Here is a 21,027-nt window from a genome sequence, read left to right as displayed (position 1 = left end):
CATTGGATTTCCTCTTTTTGAAGTTTAGAATGCTCAGTTTTTCAGAGTCCTCATGAGAGAAGTACCAAGGCAGGGTAATGTGTTTTTATCATAAAACTATCTACGGCACCCTGCCAGCCTCTTCCACCAACCACGATCTTCCTGCATTGCATGATATATATAACAGATGATATGTTATGATGAGTTCTTGTTGTGCTTACAGAACAGGAAGTGAAATTGCAATACACAAATCAGGACACAATAAGAAAAACAACCTTTGTGTATAATACCATCATTACAGTATGTAGCATTTTCTGTATTTATCAATTCATAATAGGCTTCACCGGAATATCAAACTGTTCTCCTTCAACCCTTGTGGATATGACTTCATATTGCCTGATGATGCCTAATGACCCAAAACTGGCCTATGTGTCTACGCTGTGCAGAGTACCTGGAACCTTCAATGGAGGATATATGGAAATGTTTTGTTCTGGGCCTAGAAAGTAACCATTTTAGTTTATTTCAGGAAAAAAATTACTTTTAGTTTCATGACAATACCACGATAGAAAAACTCTATATATGGATAGTAGAGTCACAATAAATATTTCTCCCCTACCAAGTTCTTGAGAGAAGTCAGGCACCCCATCTGGTAGACACAGGCAATCAACAGTTTGAGAAGTGTCAGAAGACTGTGTCCATATTTAGTGATTCCTTCTCTGATTTCTGTGTCAGTGCTGTTCCTGTACTAATGTAGTAGTTGGCATAAAAAATCAACGGAGCTCCGTCATGGACACGGGTATCCAGAATTCCATTCATGTCAAATGCTGACGACTTTGGGCCTGATTTATCAAAGCTCTCAAAGACTGGATAAGTTAGAATATAATGGGTGAGCCTGAGTGATGCAGCAAACCGGGAATGGATTTTTCAAACTCATTGGTAACTAGTTGGCAAATGTTTTTTTTCCGCTGACCAAATCCCATTCAGGGTTGTTGGATCACCCAGGCTCAGCCATGATAGTCTATCTTCTGCAGTCTTGGAGAGCTTTGATAAATCAGACCCAATGCTGGAGCCTAAAGCAATGCAAGGAAAGGAAGGTGGGAGACATGGATCATTAGATAGAAGAGTAAGGCAGTATTTCTACTGCAGAGATGTGGCAGAGGGTCGCTTAAGCCTACTGGCCTAATTTTTTTTCTGGTCTAACTAAAGGTATAAATTTCTAGACCAGGAGGTAACAGGGGTGGGGGACTCTAAACCAAATCTGTCTTTCTAAAGTAAGATTAGTGTACGTCAGTATTAAAGTCAAATATATTCATACTGGGTCTGATTTATTTAAGCTTTCCAAGAAGATGGACATTCATGAAGATGCTGGGAATTAACCTGTCGCAGAATTGAAAATATTTGCCAACCAATAGCAAATGATTTTTAAGAATTTCATTCCACGTTTGAAGGATCTCCAAGGTTCTCACCCAGGTTCTTCAATCTATCTCCTCGGAGAGCCTAAATAAATCAGACCCAGTATATATATATTGACTTTAATACTGGTGTACACTAATCTTACTTTAGTATCTTTACTTACCTGTGATAGTCCATCTTCTCCAGTCTTGGAAATATTTATTAAATCAGGCCCATTGTGTCTGTAGGAAATTGTGCCCACTCAACTTAAAGAGTATTTCAAAGTTAGGTATTGATGTCGGATGAGAAGCCCAGGTTTACCATTCAAAAATATCCTATGGATGTTTATTAGTATTGATGGCTCTATGCTGGGCATGCAAGTTTCTCCACACCAAACTGGTGTGTGTGTGTATGTGTATATGTATATATATAAATATATATATATATATATAGATATATAGATATATACTAATGTATACAAATCTAGTGTAAATGTTCCTTTACTATTATACAGGAATATCAAACCCGTCATCCTTCACAACAACTACAACCCTGTCTACATCAAGCTCAAAACCATTCCCATTTTTTAGGCGGTGGCTTTTTTCAGCATTAAGAAAAAGAAGAAACTTCTCACTATTGAATCTATCACAGTTTACAGCAAGTTCAACTCCTATGTTTTTAGGAAATCAACAATCATTCAGTTTTGGTAAATATTATACAACTTCACAGATGGGTTTCCCATTATACCCATGGTCAACAACTAAAAGTTCCTCAACTACAACACGGTCATCAACATCATATTCTACTCAGTTACAATCCACTAAAACTTTACTTATGACATTACAAACACGTACTTTGTCTGGACTTTCTGCAACAAGAATCTCAGATACAACATTTCCAGTGTTTGATATAAATGTGTCAACCGCTAATAGTGTTTCTGATACTTCATCTGTTACGTCACTTCTATCGACAATGAGTTTGTTATCAGCATTAAGTTCACCTCAATCGTCTAGTAAATCATCTGTGACATCAGCTGTAAATACAAGCAACGTAGATACAACTCGCAGTGACTTTAATGGCACATCTTTATCCCAAACATACATGACCTCTCAGATGTCCTCAGGAACTCCACAATTATCCTCCAGCACACAGTTTTCCACTTCCCAGGCTACTGGCATCAGTATTGGTAAGAAAATATTTCAGTTAAGGTCACATACACGAGCATCACATCAACACTGTTTTGGAGAAAAATTTTGCTGGAAAGAATTTATTATTAAAGTATTATTGGATTGGCCAAACCCTCAGGTGGTCTTCAGTGTTTGATAAAAAGGTTAGCAGAGAACAATGGACAAGTCATTGTCTGTGGTCTCTCTGCAAACGATCTTTTCCCCATTACCAAGTCTGGTTCTGCATTGTGTCTCCATGTGAAGTTGGCCATCTTAACAGAGCTGGGGTTTGGACTTTCTTATGTTATAGTTTTAAGCAAAGTGATCAATGAGCAGCATTACCAAATGAAATGGTGGGTGGCATCACCAAACCTTCTGAGACTGGTAGTCAAAGGTAGAAGAGCCTTAGATGATCTCACACTGTAGATAGACAGGAGACTGTAGAAATAGGAATTCCTAGCCAAATGCATATTCTAGGAAGTGCACAGAATTTTATGGGATAAATGTAAGACAGTGTACTACTTAGTATTCAATAGGAGAACCCGGAGGATACTCATCTGTCTTCGTCCCATTGTGGGTGCCATCCTCTGCTTCCTTTTTTTTCTTCCACATCCTGACCTTTAGCCGTATTGATGGGACGGGAAAGGCTGATGCATGCACAGCTCAGCGAAATAATTTTGACAGATGGGCTGTAACCAGGCAGGTAAGAATACTTTGCTTATCCTTTTTATAATAAGAACCTGCCTGATGCTATAACATAGGTATTATTGACTTTTGGAGTTCAGATCCACTTTAAACCATCTGAAAGTGTCTGTGCTTTCACAGGGGACTATAATGGTTCGATCGCTGGGGTGAGTTCCTGGCTCTTTACACCTGCTGTGCCCAATATGAAGGGTCTCATCATCTGTGTACTGATTTTCCAGGTTTGCACCTCTGCTGTGCCCGTTATGAGGGTTTGACACTCTCCGAGTTCCTGGGTCTGCAATCCTGCTGTGCCCTTTATGAGGGGTTCACATGATCACTATACTTAATTCCTGGGCCTGTACACCAACTGTGGTTTTTATGCATTTGTTTAAAAAACAAATCGTTTTTAATTATGCCTTTATCTCATTTGAGTCCTGAGATGTTTTGTTTAACAAAACTTCATATGCTGAAAGCCTTGCGTTTACAGAATACTGTCAGCAAATACAAGAAAATATTGAGAGGACCCGAAGCATTTGTTCTGCAGGAAAACGAAAGGTTAGTTCTGCAAAATTGCTTTATTTAATATAAGTAATTAAAAGTTAAGATTGTCTTCAAATTCCTAGTTTATTTTTCAAGTATAAAGGTACACATTTGCTGTTTCCTAATTCTGCTGTGTTTCAATCCCAGGAAATTATACAACTATCAATGATTTTAGCAATTTGCAGTTGTGGCTGGCTTCATTAGTAAGTTTTGTGTCTGTTTTGTCCTTAACCTGAATTTGAAAAATTTGGATCAAATTAACGGAATGGGCCTGATTTATTGAAGCTCTACAAAACTTGAGAAGGTAGAAGGTACTATAAGGAGAGTTACGCCAAACCTGGAATGGATTTCTTAAAATCATTTCTCTTAGTCAACAGAGGTTTTTAAACCTGGACCAGATCTATTTCAGGTTTGCTGGATCACTCAGGTTCTCCAGTAATAGCCTTTGTTCTCCAGTTTTAGGGAGCTCAGTGGCTAGTACTCTGCTTCTGGTACACTTGGGTTGGATCTTGTTCAGAACACTATTTGCATAGAGTTTACACCTGTTTGTGTTGATTTTTAAATAGCTTGGATCTTTTTATACATAGAAAAGATGTGCTCAGTCAGCATTGTATACATTTGAATATAAACTGATCCGAATATAAACTGAGGTACCTTGTACCTGAAAAAAAGAAAACAGAAAAACTATATTGACTTATAGTATAGTAGTAGTATTATTGTAGTATTATAGTAGTAGTATTGAAGTATAACCCTAAGGCACAAAATATGGCTGTGGCCCATCTCATTGAAAACAGTGATCAAAAGAAATGAAAAAAAATATGTGTGAAAAAATTATCTGCTGTGTAATATTTGTCATCCCTTTATTTATAAGGGGAAAAAATAAAATTACATGGGCTCAGTCTGTGTATTGTTTGGATGTTTTAGATGGTTACAATGGTCTATCTTGCTTTTAAATGATCCTTTGTGCATTATTGTTGACTACCAGTAGATAGTGCTGTGTCCTTGTGTAAAGAATGTAACAACCTCTTGTAATGTCCCAGGCCAGGGGTCTGCAACCTGTGGCTCCGGAGCCGCATGCGTCTCTTCAGCCTCCTTGTTGTGGCTCCCTTCGGCTGCCGTGGGGAGATCTCTGATGGGGGATCCCCTTCCTCCCAAGACACTGTGGAGGAGGGGGATTCCCTATCCGGTGTTCCAATGAAAAAAATCTACCAGTGAAATAAATCTACCACGGGGCGTGTACAAATGGGTGTGTACAATGGCATCCCCCTCCTTTGAACCCCAATTCCTCTGGAATGGGGAGATGTACAAAACCAAAAATGTAGGTGGAAGTGGGGGACACCTGTGACTAACACCCCCTAAAATTGAATTGTTAGGCTATCATCAGAACATAAAGAACTCTGCCCATCAAAAAAATCTACCGTTACACATTGCTGGAGGCACCTGAACCCCAATTTCTCTGGAACAGGAAGGGGGTACAGGTGAACAAAATTAGAGGTGCAAGTGGGGGACACCTGTGGCTAACACCTCCTAAAAACTCCACCCATCAAAAAACCCCTACCCTGTTACACATTGTTGGAGGCTTCTAGCACATAAACCCCAATTTATCTGGAAACGGGGGTGAAAAAAAGGTGAGGTGCAAGTACGGGACACCTGTGGTTAACACCTCCTAAAAATTCATAAAAACTTCACCTATCAAAAAAATCTACCCTGTTACACATTGCTGGAAGCATCTAGCATCTGAACCCCAATTTCTCTGGAACGGGGGGGAGGCGCTACAGGTGACCAAAATAGAGGTGCAAGTGGGGGACACTTATGGCTAACACCACCTACAATTGAATCGCTAAGGCATCGTCAGAAAATAAAGAACTCTGCCCATCAAAATAATCTACCCTGTTACACATTGCTGGAGGCTTCTAGCACCTGAACCCCAATTACTCAAGATTGGGGGGTACTGGTGAACAAAATTAAAGCTGCAAATGAGGGACACCTGTGGCTAACACCCCTTAAAATTTCATCGCTAAGGCATCGTCAGAACATAAAGAACTCTGCCCATCATATAATCTAGCCTCCAGCTTGTAATGTAACAGGATGATACGTTAGAAGCTGGAGGCTTCTAGGGGCATAGTTCAGTGTTTAATTTATTTCAAAGTAGGCCTACACATGCACACTTGTTGTAACAGGTAAAATTTAAAAAATATTAAAACTTTTAAAAGTTTATAAACTGTGTTATGTTTTGCGGCTCCAGACTATTTTTCTTTAGTGGAAGAGGAGGCAAAATGGCTCTTTTGATAGTAAAGGTTGCTGACCCCTGTCCCAGGCAGTTGTTACACACATTCATTGGGACACAGCACCATCTAGTGGTGTGACCTAAGTATTATCTGAGATTATTTTTTAATGGTGTTTTCTGGTTAAAAAGCTGTGGCTTATACTATACTATACTGTATATATAAGCAATTTTTTTATTTACAGAATGTAGTTAAGGAAAAGGGACAATTGTGTCATGCAAATAAAATTGTATACATTTTTACTTTTAGAATGTATTGAACTCTGAAGGTCTTGGCACCATCCAGTCTCTCTGGAGTTACATCACTAGGTCCTCTGTCAGATTTTTGCCAAGTGACATTACATTGGTTTTAGACATCTTAGAGAACATCACAAAAAATGCAGAATTATCTGGTCTTCGGTTTGACGTGGACACTGTGGAAGTAAGTGGCACAACAATTTACAATAAAGCCTAATGTTTTTTATATATGCATATATATACACATACCAAGTCTTGCCATGAACAGATTTGTTTCCTATTAGTTCCTAGTATGATAATAGCTGACCTGATCCTTATTGTCCCTTTATCTTCCTGTTGGCTATGATATGAATAGGCAAATAAACAGACAGGGGCTAGTAAGTGCTTGGATAAAATGCACAATGAAAAGCTTGGACAGGGCCTTCTATTCCTCCCTTGCCATAATATATACCTGTATGTATGCAGCTTTGCCATCTGCTGCCCCCATGTATCGTACAGCACTGTGTAATACTCTGGTGCTTAGAAAAAAAAGCTAATATTATTAGCAAGTCAACAAAACATTAATTTTATACCTGCATACCTCTTAAATGATCTTTTCTGCATTATTGTTGACCATCAGTAGATGGTGCTGTCTTCTCATATAAAGTGTGTAACAATCTCCTGTAATATCCCTGGAAGCATGAGATTGTTACACTCATTCTATATAACTTTTGTACTGTTGAGTTGGTTATGATGGTTTAGCTAATGGTGAAAATATTCTTCTATTTACAGAAAGTACTTGCAATTTTTGACCATCTTAACAGTGCCCTCACCTTGGAGTCTGTAGCCAGTATGGAGAAGAGTGTTGGTCCAGAGCTCTTGAAATGTCTTGAGAGCCTCTTTTCTTTGATGTCAGTTACCCATCAACCTTTCAGTTTATCCTTCAAACACTTTGACCTCCATTGTTCAGTGTACACCTATGAAGACCTAGAAGAAAATGGACACATGTATTTGGGTTCTGGAAGCCTGCTGTCACTGCCCAATATTAGCACCAAGTTTCCTCCTGAGTGTTATGTAAATGTTTTGTCTATGAATTACAAACCACCCAATCAAACCTTTAACAGCCTGTTTGACAGAAATGAAGAGACAATAAATTCCTTTTATATGCCCAGTTTCATACAAACCCATGTCATGATCCTAAATAACAAAAGTTATCACACAGCCAATATCCAAATGTCCTTCATGTGTGGAGATCATTCTTGTGACCAGACAGTTGTATGTGTGTTCTGGGATTTTCTTCTGGATAGATGGTCAACAAGTGGTTGTGTTACTCAAATGGCCAATAGATCCACCATATGCATCTGTAGCCACCTGACATCCTTTTCTGTTTTGATGGCAAACTCAGTGCCGGAAGGAACCTTGGATTCTTGTATTCTGGATTACATTACAAAGGCTGGACTTTCAATTTCCATGATTTCTCTCATTTTATGTATAGCAATACAAATCATTCTCCTGAGACACAACCAAAGCAGCGTGGCATCACACAGATACTGGACTATCCTTCACATGTCCGTATTCCTGTTAATAAGTAACATCTCATTCATAGCTTCCAGTTTCATTGACCCAGAGGTTCAAGACACGTTATGTGTTGTTTTCACCTTTTGCACCCATTTTTCCCTAACGGGTTTCTTCTGCTGGAACCTGGTACAGGGTGTCTTTTTGGTCTATCGTTTGGTGTTTATCTTCCAGCACGTCACCATAAAACAATTTATCGCCCTCTCTGTTTTATTGGGTTACATCTGCCCTCTAGCCATAGCTGTGTCTACTTTATTGAAGTATTTTCCAGATAATTACAGAAAGAAAAATGAATGCTGGTTGAAGGGCCCCTCTGAGGCTTCATTGGCCTTCACTATCCCAACAATAGTTATTCTAGGTGGAAATTTTCTTGCGCTCATCGTTGTCATCCGTACATTTCTGAGGCCATCTGTATCTGAGGTCAAGAGAGAAGATGAAGAGGTGGTTAAGAAGCTGGCAAAAGCTGTTTTCTTTTATACCCCTCAGTATGGGTTGACATGGGCTGTTGGGGTCCCTTTGCTAACAAATCAAAATGCAATTTGGCTACACTACCTGTTTGACATCCTTAATCCTTTACAGGTACATGATAATCAGATTGTAATTAGTTAAGGTCCACCCTTCTCCATAATTTTGCAAGAACTATGATAATATACACAAGGAAGAAAGATATTTGGTTTGAATACAATATGTTTTTGCAACAGAACCCTAAAACATTGCTCAAAAGCAGTTCAAATGCAATTTTTATGTGTTGAGGTTCCTTAAGGGCCCTTTCTAAGTCAACAGGTTTCCATAACGTAACATACATCAAAGCAAAATGCATATGGAAGTGAGTAGGCCGTTAAAGTGTAACCATCCCAAACCTTTTTCTTCAGTTGGGTATAATATATGGAAGCTTGAGACTTTCTGTAAGGTTTGTATTGCTGTCTGGGTCCCCAATGGGGAGATTTAGATACACAAGCTGCCTTGAAAATAATAGGAAATCCAAGATTGTTGAGTTACACAAACAGTGGGGTTTTGGGGAAATCCTCCAGTTGAGACACCTGTGACAACTGTCTTGCGGATATCATCTTACTTTGGAGAGATTTCCCCTTCCTTGTTATTAAACAATTACATTTTGGCTACACATATATTTTAAAAAAGCCATGGACTCAGAACTGGTAATTTATGCCATAGTAGGTTGTATAATGTAAAATCCATAGCAAACCCAAGTTTGACACTATGCACAATGTGATACAAAAGGTGATGCCCCCCAACACTATGATATTGCTAAATGTGCAAAGATTTTATCAAATTTGAAAATTACAAATATTTTTTAATATTTTTTTAAAAGTACATTATTTCCCCTAATTTAATAATGTATTATCTAAATTATATTACTGATTACTAGGGGTAAGAAAAAGCAAGCCAATCCAAAATTTAGAAGAAATGGATGGGTACAATGTTGAGAGCCTCAGATTGACTCTTTAGGGCACTTTGGGATCTCCAGTGTGAAAATGCATTGGTGACAGCTCCTGGCTGCACAGCAAACTGCTGCTATTGGACGTGGAGAGGCAAACTGCACCACTGGCACCATGAGTTGCGTGCGGCTTCATGCCATATGTCGCTTATGCAAACCGTGCCATGATCTGGTGCAGAAAAAGGGTCCCAACCACTCCTATTCACTTAAATACGGGAGACTGGGACTAGGTTGATCCTCGGTAAAAAAAACCCACCTAAACAACAATGACGACCCAAAGGGACATTGAACAATACCAAACTTCTTCTAAATTCTATTCAATGTACAGCACTGAATAATATGTTGGCGCTATATAAATCCTGTTTTTTATTAATAATAATAATTTTGAAGTTCATATTCACAGAGTTATCCTTAAAATCCTGACACAAAATTTTACATTTACAAAAATATGTCAGAATAATCACCTCAAACCTTTACTCTTGCAGGGAGTCTTCTTACTTCTCTTTGGATGTCTCCTAGATAAAAAGGTTAGTATCTTTTGAAATTTGTAAAGACAAAAAAACATAAGTCAGCAAAAACATGAAAACCATGGACAAGTGCAGTTGGGCACATTGCTACAATGGTGCCTGTAAAAGTGTGAGATAGATTAGGCAGCAAGTGAAGAGCTGGTTTGTGAAGGTCACGTATTGAAGGCAAAAAAAAAAAAATTGGCAAATGTAGGGATATGATAGATATTAGTAGGGGCCAAAATGGAATGGCTGGGCGAATGGGGTCAGAGTAAATGAAATGAAAATTTTTTGTTGGTGTTCCCAGGTACAGTGGGTGTTACCTATCAAATGTGGTCCAAGAAAGCACAAATGGTATGGTGCCAGCACCATGGGTGTCCAATGCTCAGTGATGTGGTTGTAACGGCTAACAAGTCACAAACCACCTTTGACGAACACCAGCCAATGGAAACACCATATGCTTTGTTCTAGCAACAGGCTCAATATTCAGGTATCGATTATCCCAACCAAATGGTTGGCAAGGTACACATCGGTTTTTGTTTGAGCCAGGTCAGGGCAAACCTAGAAACAAATCAGACTTGGACAGATTCACCCACCACTATTTCATATGTTGTAGGTGATGCATCTTGTGCGAAAATATTTGCTGAGAAAATTAGCTACAAGTAGCATGGTGAGTTAAATCATATTATATGTGTGAATGTATTACATATGGCACCCAGTCCAATAGCAGCTTCTTCTTTTGTTCAGAAATTCTTTGTCTCTCTCCACTGCGTGTTCCTTCAATGCAGGCTTTTCTCTAGTCTTGTCAATTTTCATGATAAAAAAGGACATTTTTTGTTCCTAATTCTAAATACATTTTATTATATTAGCTTGTATTTATACAATAGCACTGACATATCACATAGGAGTTTACAAAGTCCATAGTCATGTCACTAATTGCTTCTCAAAGGGGCTCACAATCTAAGGTCCCTACCATAGTCATATGATATTAACATAGCATAAGGACAATTTTTGAGGTAAGACCAATTCACCTAACTGCATGTTTTTAGGGATGTGGTAACCCACACAAACACGGGGAGAACATACAAACTGCTTGCAGATAGTATCCTGGCCCAGATAAGAACCCGTGACTTAGCACTGCAAAGACAAGAGTGCTAATCACTGAGCCAACGTTGCTGTCCATTGGTAAGGTAGGTATGTACTTTTTGGTACATACCCATTTTCTTTCTTCTTGTCTATGTAAAGGTAATTATTAGGTTAATCATATACCCCACTTGGATATTCATGTCACATAGTCTAGAAAGCATCAGGTTTCACGCAATCCACAAATCTCACAATCACTCACCACTGCAGAAGTGAAGTACAACAGCAGATAATCCAGAATATTGAGGAAGTTCTTTGTTATGAAGGGCCATGTCAGGACATTACGGTGCAAGGTAACAGGAGCTACCATCATATTCTACCAAAACCAATCAATTACTATATACATTATATATATCGGAGTTATCAGAGCTGAAAAAAATGTATTCTGTTTCTTTAAGGCAACAACATTGAACACTTATGGATGACTTGGGGTATCACAAGGTATGTAAGACACAGCGAGAACGGTCTCTGTATTACTTCCTAATGCAATCTGACTGAATCCTGGATCGAATCTTGGAGTTAGGAGTTTCTGTTAGGAGTTTTGTTCAAACTTGTCTTTTCTGCAGGGAATTTTTGACAAGATGAAGAGAAGATATTCTTTGAGGACAAATCATTTCCTGATCGTTTCAGAAGACTTTATGTACCTGCAGATATCTGAGGAACTCTTAAGCTGTATCAATATTTAATATTAATAATAATAATAGTATACTGATAATACCAGTGTCCTTGTTTTCTCTTTCTGTTCTAAATGTTACTGCTTAAATTTTTTTAACAGTGGAAAAAGTATGAAAGCATTAAGTGCTCCGTTAGTTTTATTGTTTGTTTTTTTATTGTTGTCTAGAGAAATGTAGACAAAATCATGGCTACATTCACTAGTGGATACTGTTACACTTGGGGAGACATGACCACTAGGGGGCGATACGGCTTGCACGAAGGTGGTGTGAGCCCTGAGAAGAGCCCTGATTTATGCTGGAGAGAATAGACTTTCAGCAGTGATGCTGGCTAATCAAGCAAACCTGGAATGGATTTCCTAAAAGTCAAGGTATTTGTTAGCAAATGTTTTCAATCCTGGACCAGATCCATTCCAGGTTTGTTGGATCACCCAGCTTCACTGATGCAAGTGTATTCTCTCCAACCTTAGAGAACTTTCATAAATCAGGGCCATGGAGTCTAAGCAGTAACCAGGTCTTCTTCAGAGCCTCTAGTGGTGAAGATGTTGCGCTGGTTCTTGCCAGGTTGCGTCTTGGGCACACCAGGGTGGCCAGTATAAAACATGGTACAAAATCACCAGCCTGAAAAACTGTCAAGCAAGGCCGGGGTCGAAGTAGGCAGCAAGCAAGAAACGTCAGGTCACAAGCCAGGAGTCAAATACCAGGAAATAGACACCGGTGACACAGAGACCACTGCAGACACAGGCAACACCGGAGACACTGGAAGCAACAGGAGGCACAGGTGACACAGGAATATCCATAGACAGAGAGGAACCCTGGAACAGCACAAGGGAACTGGCTGGGAAACAACAGACTGGAAAACAAGGGGTTAAGACAGGAGCTGGACAGGAGAAACACTGAATTATCCAACTGGTGTACAGGAAATGCTCAGCGGGACTCGGCACTAGTGGAGACTTGTTGCATGAATGCTGAGTGCTGTGTCTGAGTTAGCGCAATAGCCAGGGATGATTAAGAGGCTATTTCCTGATTGGCTAGCGGGATGGGTGAAACTGTTAAAACTTGGAAGAGCAGGCACGCCCAGGGTCAGAACTGCCCTCATTTATAAGAGAGAGGTGACTGCGCTTTACACATGATACTACCCAAATATGGATATTGTTGGTTCCATTTTTCCAGCTATGAAAGGGTGACCTCTAGAGCCAAACGGATACCCATCATACACAAACAATGAACACATGTACATGACAATCCACACAGAACAATACCTTCTATTTTCCCAGATCAAATATGAAAATATGAGATGCAAATTTAGGTATCCGCAAAGCAAAGACAGCTCTTTATATTCTATATTAGGGCATTTCTTTGAACATTATAATTAATACAAATAGACAATGTTGTTTGGTGGAAAACTGCTGAGCACACTAAAACAGACAAAATATATTAACCACCTGACAAACATTGTGCAGGTCCTTATTATACCACTGCTCTGACCCATTGAGCTGTGGAATCCACATTACCTTCTGAAAGTGTCTTGTGATACCCTGCATCAAAATGTTAGCCTTTATACCACAATGCACGCTGCTGCCATCTTTTCCCCAACTGAACCAACTGGCCACCCACATGACCTAAAAATGAACATGATCCATCAGATTAGGCCACTTACTTTCATTGCCCCATGGTCCAGTTCTGATACCTAATTTTAAGCACTTTCTGTGATAAATATAGTTCAGCATAAGCACTCAGACTAGTGTACACAACCCTCTGGCTACACAACCCTTGTAAGATACAATGCTTTCTCATGGCCAGTTTTTGTTTTACAAATTTGTAGTAAAGTAACTCTTTTGTGGGATCAGACCAGATAGGATATTCTTATGTCTCACAGACATCATTGAGTGTTTGCTGACCATGACCTTGTCCATGGTTCACCAGTTGTCCTTCTTTGGACTACCTTTGGTTGGTACTAACCACTGCACACCAGGAGCACCCCACAAGACCTGATGTTTGGAGGTGCACTGACCAAGTCATCCAGACGTAACCAGTGGGCTTTTGCCAAAGCCTTTTAATGGTATGTAAATTGATTTATTTTTTTTTTTTAAAGAAAATGGCACATCTTAATTAATATTACCAATGACTTTAAGTCAAAATCAAGCTGGCATAGCAAATTATAAATGCAAATCATAAAAATCCCATCTTGGCTTTGACTTTATGAAGAGGTCAGATCCTTAAACTTTTCCATTTTCCCTGTTATTATTATAACACCACACCTTCAAAGACCAACTGTTTACTCCCTGCCTAATAAATTCCATTTCCCCATGTCAGGGGCCATTGTTACTGAATAATCAGCATCATTATTACCTGTCACTTCACTGGCTAGTAGCTTTCATGTTTGGATGCTTTGTGTATATACAATGCATTTACATGCACAGGCAAACAAGTCCATTTCCTTATCCATTACATGTTTCATATTATATTTATATTAGTTCTGCACAGGGGCCCAATGTTGGCTACTTTCACAACTAAATGATCCAAAATATCAACATATACCAATATCAACCCATCACCTCCCTTTCCTCTACATATTAAATAGGTATGTCTGCAAACAAGGGCTTCCATTCTACAGGTTTTGGGGGCCATTACCTGCACGCACATTTTTAGTATTTCTCTAAAACAGCAGTATAGTAATTAAGGTGTGGTTTTCAATGTAAAAAAAAGTTTCTGTTGACATGAAAATCCTATGTGGCCCTCAAGAACTGGAATTAGACATCCCTGAAATCAATGAATAAATAATATGTGGAATTTATTTGATACTGCCTGGTTGCAAAAGCTTAAAACTGCTAGAAAGTTGATGTACCCATGGCTAGCATTATGCAATAGCACAAAAAACTCACTCACCTTTACTTTCACAATTTCAATCCAACTGGAAGTTTCCTGGATCAGAACCCTGCGTTGTTCCGGTATACTCCTTCCCGGTGCGGTGGAAGCACCTGGTATCGCCACAATCTTCACTGTGCATGCATGAGATCAGCATTTTTTTTCATTGAAGAGAAGGTTCAGCCAGAAGAAATAGAGTAGCCAGAAACTTCCTGAGATGTGTGGCGTATGCTGTGGCAATCAAGACAGAAAGGGTAGGGGTTTTACTCTTTTTTAAAAAATTCATTTTAAACCCCCACCCAAAAAAAAAGGTCAATTTTTACCTTATATAAAAAAGTTGTCTACCCTTTTATGTAAGGTAAACATTTTAGTTTAGGTCTGCTAAAAATTCTGTGAGGACAGTTTACCTGGTGGTCTGGAAACACCTAATCCCGAGCCTATGGTTTGGCAAACCAGGGACAATCAACTCCTTCCATCAACAGACATTGACCTTCGGGCCCCTATACCTCAACACATGCCACCCAATTGCCTGGTTTACCTTTAACTTTGGCCAGTCCTCACTTTTATTGCAGAACTGGCTTCCATTACAATCTAAGTATTCGACAGATAGGACATTTTAACCATATCTGCTATCTAATGTCCATAGATAGTGCCCCTGATTCATCAAGCAGAATCGGATTATCGGTCGCGCATTCGTATTAGCGATCCGGTATCGTACGCGGTCGCGCTATTCAGCAACGGAAAAAGCTTGCGCACGGAGCCGCGCTTATCCGACAGCTTTTTACTGGCGATCTTGCATTAAAAGTCACTGTTGCTGGCCGCGCGTACGTTCGCGCTTCCAGCGAGCGCGGATTTCATTGATGAATCAGGGGCAATGTATAGATTTACTTTTAATATTAACCATTGTCTATTATGTATCTAAACTATGCAATATATTGATGGGGAGGTTTAAGGGACTCAGGAGCATGGACACATGATATCTCAACACTCAACAATGCTTTGTCAAGAATTTCCATTTTTAAGCTCAACTTCCTCTTTTTCTGCAATGTGAACTGTCCTGGCAAAGTAAAACTCTGGATAAGTTCTGAAGAGCAGTGCGGAAGTCACATTCACCTACTTACTCTCAAGATTTAACATCCTTTATTCAGACAATATTTTACAAGTCATCAGTATTCATGTTCGAGGTCTGACTCATCCTCTTTCTTAGGAATGACTTTCTTAGGAGTCATGCTGCATTGTCTCCTGATGACAATGATGACCAGCGATGTGGAGGTGAATGGAGACCTTTCATCTGTAAGTAGTATCTAATATTCATCCATTTATTCCCAGACATTTGGTGCTCTGGGTGCACAAAATATTGCCCCTTTTTTTCCCAAACACCTCTACAGTTTCACTCTTCACCCAGTTCTTAACGTAGAAGAAACCACGATTGATTTACAGAAGAACCCTTCCAGAAGAACCATTCCAAGAGTTTTAGAAGGAACCCCCAAACCACACCAATATGAGTAAAGCAAGATCCCCTAAGCCACAAGCTTATATTGTTTAAGACACTGATAGGAGGCAAACCCTTAACACCAACACTGCAAGACGACAATGTTGACTACTGCCATTTGTACCTTTGCCAGCTACTTCATCAATAATCACATATGTGCACCATATAACTAAATGATTGATGGGCTTGGGATAACATCATTGAAGGCTTTTTCTTATACTTGTTTTTTTCCACAGAGCTTGTGGTTATCTGTACATGGAAGGAGACTTCCGTTATCTGGTAAGTCAACCGTAACCTTGCAAAAAAAACATTTTGGTTAGTACACCAGTGAGTTTTTTTTATTGCCCCTATTGAGAGTTTTCATTTCACTTGATATATGAACAATATCCCATCATTGCAGCACTGCATGAAAGTAGCATTTTGGTGGGGAAAAATGGACAAAGCTTCATAGCCAAGGAACTTACATAGAGAATCACCTTGTTTTTCCTTATCCAAAAACCTAAGGACAATAAGAACAGACGTAACATAAGCAATAATGAGCCCTCAACATGTACAGTATATATTCATGTATAATTGGCCAACTGAAAACCCCAAATTATTACTCATTTCACTTTTGTAGTGACATCCAGATGGGTCAGATAAGCCTGTTCCTTCCTAATTACCTACAAACTTTAATACAATTCTCCTAGTTTATGGTGCCCCTATGATGTTCACAATGATGGACATTCACACTTACCACAAATACATGCGTACAATATCGGATAGATGCCTGCCAAAGATATTTAGGCAAAGTACCCTAAGGGCCTATTTAGACCTATGCTCTGTGATAAACCCAGGCATTTTCCCATGTGCTGGATTCTCTTGTGCTGGTGCCATCGATGTTCTGTGTTAGGTAGGCCATTTACTTGAACTGACTAATACTTGAAAATACTTTTCTTTCCCCCTTTTATGTCCCAGTTGCTATTTATTGTTTTGTGTTGCAGCTCATGTATGCTGAAAGGGTGTGCTGGAATTCTATTTATAATAGCACGTTTATGCTAAAAAACATTCAGTTACATGTGGGTGAATTGAGCTTTATAAAGAAAACAAATTATTTCTAAAGGTTTTATATCTGTATTATTGTGATTATTATTTATATATTATTGTAATGGTAGTGAAGTGTTCAGGTCCGAATTTGGACTACACAAGCAAACATCGGTATGTCTACAAACCTGCAACTATACTTGTTTAAAAGGTACAGTTAAGGTTTTATATATTGTATTAGTCAACTGAGTTAAATGACATTCAAGTCACAAAGCTATTGAGATTATTTAAAGAAAATAAGTTATAAATGCAATCTTTCAACTGAATTATTTTTCATAAGGGCATAAATATGTAGAACAACATCATCTTATATATAGTTGTACTGCTAAATTTGATATCATTTGATTGAAACTAAATATATAAAAATGTATAAAACTTTATTTTGCAAAAGCATAAGTACTTTTGATCTTTAAGCACTACCTAACCTTTAATAAATTTCTTTCAATTTTTGAAGCATAAAAATCATATTTATCAGATTTTAAATTCCGCCAAAATCATCCACAATACTTTCAATCATTAAAAATTGTGCTTATCTATAATTAGATAATTAGATTGGCGGTTGCCAACCTTTCGGACCTCACAGACCACTAAATTCATAATTTAAAATCCCACAGACCAATAATATGAATTTTTATTTAAAAAAAAAATACATTTGTAAAATAATGATCTTCCTAATGGTGAGGACTGTGGCGGCTCTGATTCATTGATCAGCTCACGGTTAAGTGAAGTATTACTATTGTTATTATTATCATTAGTTACATTATCTTTGTTATTACTAAAGTAATGCAAAATATTTGTTTGCTTTTTCTCACTCATTACACTAGGGAGTGCATTTTTTGTTGAGTTAGATCTTACACTTGTTTTTTACTGATTTTTGGGTGATGAATCCAGAAATTACCCCAATTTTTTGCTATCACATCCAGTTTTTAGGATACAGGGTAACCTCCATTTTTGTCAAACATACAAATTTTACATACAATGAAAAAATAATGAAATAATAACTCGAATGTACTGTTTGTTTGTACTCAAATGGCTCATGTAGAATGTTTGGATCACCTGGTTTTAGGGCAGATCTTGGAGGCCAATTCCTTTCCACCCAATGCCTCTTGTGAGCTCTGCTGTCCCACATGCACAGATAACAGGGATACTTGGTGTATCCGCGTGCTGACCAAGAAGGAAGCATATCATTTTAAGGTCAACACAGATGACCCAATTGTGTTGGTGATATTGCAATAACTCAATGACTTTCTTTATGTCTGCATATTCTTCACAAAGAGAAACTGAATGACCTAAATGTGTTGCCATTGTGAAGGACACACTTTAAGCCCTGCTTTGAGCTATCGATAAATAGACGCCATTCAGAGTTAAAGATTGGAATTCCCAATTCCTTCATTAAACCAGGTATGTTATGGCAATACACAAAGCCACTGTCAGTTCTAAAGTACTGCAGAAATGCAATGTCTCTGGTTCGAAAGTATGATACCTTCCTTCCTTTTCCAAGTAAGTTTTTCTCAGGCAGTCTTGATGCTAGGACATCTGAAGCCTTCTTCAATAGTCCCAAATCACTCAACTCATGCTGATCGAGTCCTCTTCAATTTCAAACTCTTCATCACTGTTGTCACCTAGTTCATCACCATAATCATGTTCTTCAAGAGAGGGTAGTGTAACGTAAATCGGCACTGGGATTTCAACTGAATAAGCCACTGGGCGTATGGCCGATGGTAGACTAGGATACTCTATGGTATATGTATTGTTCCTGTTATATCCTGAAGTTTCACTATACAAAAGTAAGAGTCACTAAAATGATCTCCTGGCTCTCTCCAAACCATAGGTAGACCAAATGGCATCTTATCACCTGTTCCTTTTGTCCACATCCGTAAACCCTCGACACACTGTTTGCAAACCTTATGAGGGGCCCAAGACTTATCTTGATCACCAAGTTTACCTTTGAAATATGCCAAATAGGCTTGCACTACAAATGTGCTGATGTTCACCCTCTGACTGGGAATGGTGAAACTGCCACAGATATAACAAAATGAATCAGGGTTGTTTAGGCACTTACAACGAGAAACAGCAGAGCCAGACATGATCTGAAAGAATATAAAGATGAAAATTGTCATTCAGAATATATAAATTTATTAGAATTTTATTTTGTTTCATTATTATTAAAACATAAAAATTGCAAATAAAGTACAACTTTTTCTGTGGACCACCAAACGGTTCTTGCAGACCACCAGTGGTTTAAAGGTAACAGCTCATTCCACACAATATATACAACTGCTTTAGTAATTATACGTAAAAAAAAAAAGACATTTTGATGTTTACTGTTTTTCTTTTAGTATATGACAACAGCAATTGCCTGGTTTTCGTCATCCATGGAGAACTTGCCTTGTACCCATGTAAAAATAATAAATGGACTTCAGCCGGCTGGTGCTCCATATCCCCCATGAATACCAGCAGTTTGTTACAGTGGATGCACTGCATTGGTTCAGGTAATATATAGATATTACGGGTGAAATGCATGCATGGGAGGACTGAGATGCTATGTAAGATCGCATTTGCTCTCTAGGTGAATAATAATAAGGCATTTTGGGCTGGTGACCCTGGTGGTGGAATGGAGGTGATTCATCATTCAGACATCAAGCAGGACCAGTGGCACATGTCGGGCATTTATTTAGTTAACTGATGCCTTTTCTGTACCTGGAGAAAACTGGACCTCGAGATAATGGCCCTGATTTATGAAAGCTCTCCAAGGCTGGAGGAAATACACTTTCATCAGTGAAGCTGGGTGATCCAGCAAACCTGGAATGGATCTGGTCCAGGATTTCAAACGTTTGCTTGCAAATAGCAAATGATTTTTAAAAATCCATTTTATGTTTTCTGGATCACCCAGCTTCACTTCTGAAATTGTATTCTCTCCAGCCTTGGAGAGCTTTCATAAATCAGCCCCAAAGAGTTACAGCATGCACAGAAGGGACATTTTAATACAATAAGGGGGCGGAAAATGCGGAACTCATGCATGCACAGTGGGATCGGCACTTTTTTCTGACCCTTTACAGCAAGCTACATCACACAATCTCACGCCTGCGCAGTGCGAGATCGGTAGTCCTAGCCAGAATATGGATAGCAGGACGACACGGAACTCAGTTGAAGACATCTCCAGCAGCAGTTTAGTTGCCAAGTATTTATTAATCATTTTTTCATTGTTCATTGTTGATTCATGAAAACACATGAGAAGAATTTGTTAAATATTTTTATTCTCAATAACCTTAAATATCAGTCGGTGTGTGCAGGCTTTCTGTTTGAGCCGAGGCGGGTAATTCAAATCTATTTGTATTCCATTCAATACAAAAAAACTGTATTGAATGCAATACAGTAGATTTATACGTGTAAAAGCAGTACATTGTTTTTCATGACATTTATTTTACAGTATAGTATAATAGTATGAGTATAATATTTATTTAAAAAAATATATTATATAGATATATATTTTTTGTTTTTTTATTTATTTATTTAATTTATTATTTTGACATGATTTTGTGTTTCAGACTTTATTATACTCATACTATTATATTATACTGTAAAATAAATTTTCATGAAAAACAATGTACCGCTTTTAGACATAAAAAACTGGACAGAAATGAACCGCTAGGGAGGTTAATTGCCACCCAATTTTAGCTAATTTGAGCTCTGCATGAGCATCCAACTGAACAGGGACAGGTGAGTATTGATAGGTTTAGTTTTACTTTGAAAAACGGATATTTAAATAAACAAATTTTCTTGTCATTTTGCTTCTCTTTTTGAATTTCTGAACGGTGTTGGAGAAAAAAAGATTCTTAAATTTAGATGGAAATTTACAGTGAAATGGACTAAAGTGGTAATTTTCTATTTCAGGATACACAACCATTGCAGTTTGTTCACCCACCATCAGCATTGGCAGGGCATCCAGGAGATGCAAATTGAACTTCAAGA

The 21,027-nt window shown here is 38.4% G+C and overlaps 1 long non-coding RNA gene across 1 annotated transcript; it reads left to right on the top strand.

Annotated features, from left to right (window-relative positions):
- The first annotated feature begins 10,356 nt into the window (after positions 1-10,356).
- LOC140330172 (uncharacterized) lies at positions 10,357-11,600 on the top strand. Its single transcript, XR_011920656.1, has 3 exons — positions 10,357-10,468; positions 11,340-11,382; positions 11,508-11,600. It is a non-coding gene; the product is annotated as an uncharacterized lncRNA (long non-coding RNA).
- Positions 11,601-21,027: the final 9,427 nt, after the last annotated feature.

The sequence above is a fragment of the Pyxicephalus adspersus genome, chromosome 4 (genome assembly GCF_032062135.1).
Source record: "Pyxicephalus adspersus chromosome 4, UCB_Pads_2.0, whole genome shotgun sequence".
Classification (NCBI taxonomy): domain Eukaryota; kingdom Metazoa; phylum Chordata; class Amphibia; order Anura; family Pyxicephalidae; genus Pyxicephalus; species Pyxicephalus adspersus.
This window is presented reverse-complemented; position numbering and strand designations above follow the sequence as displayed.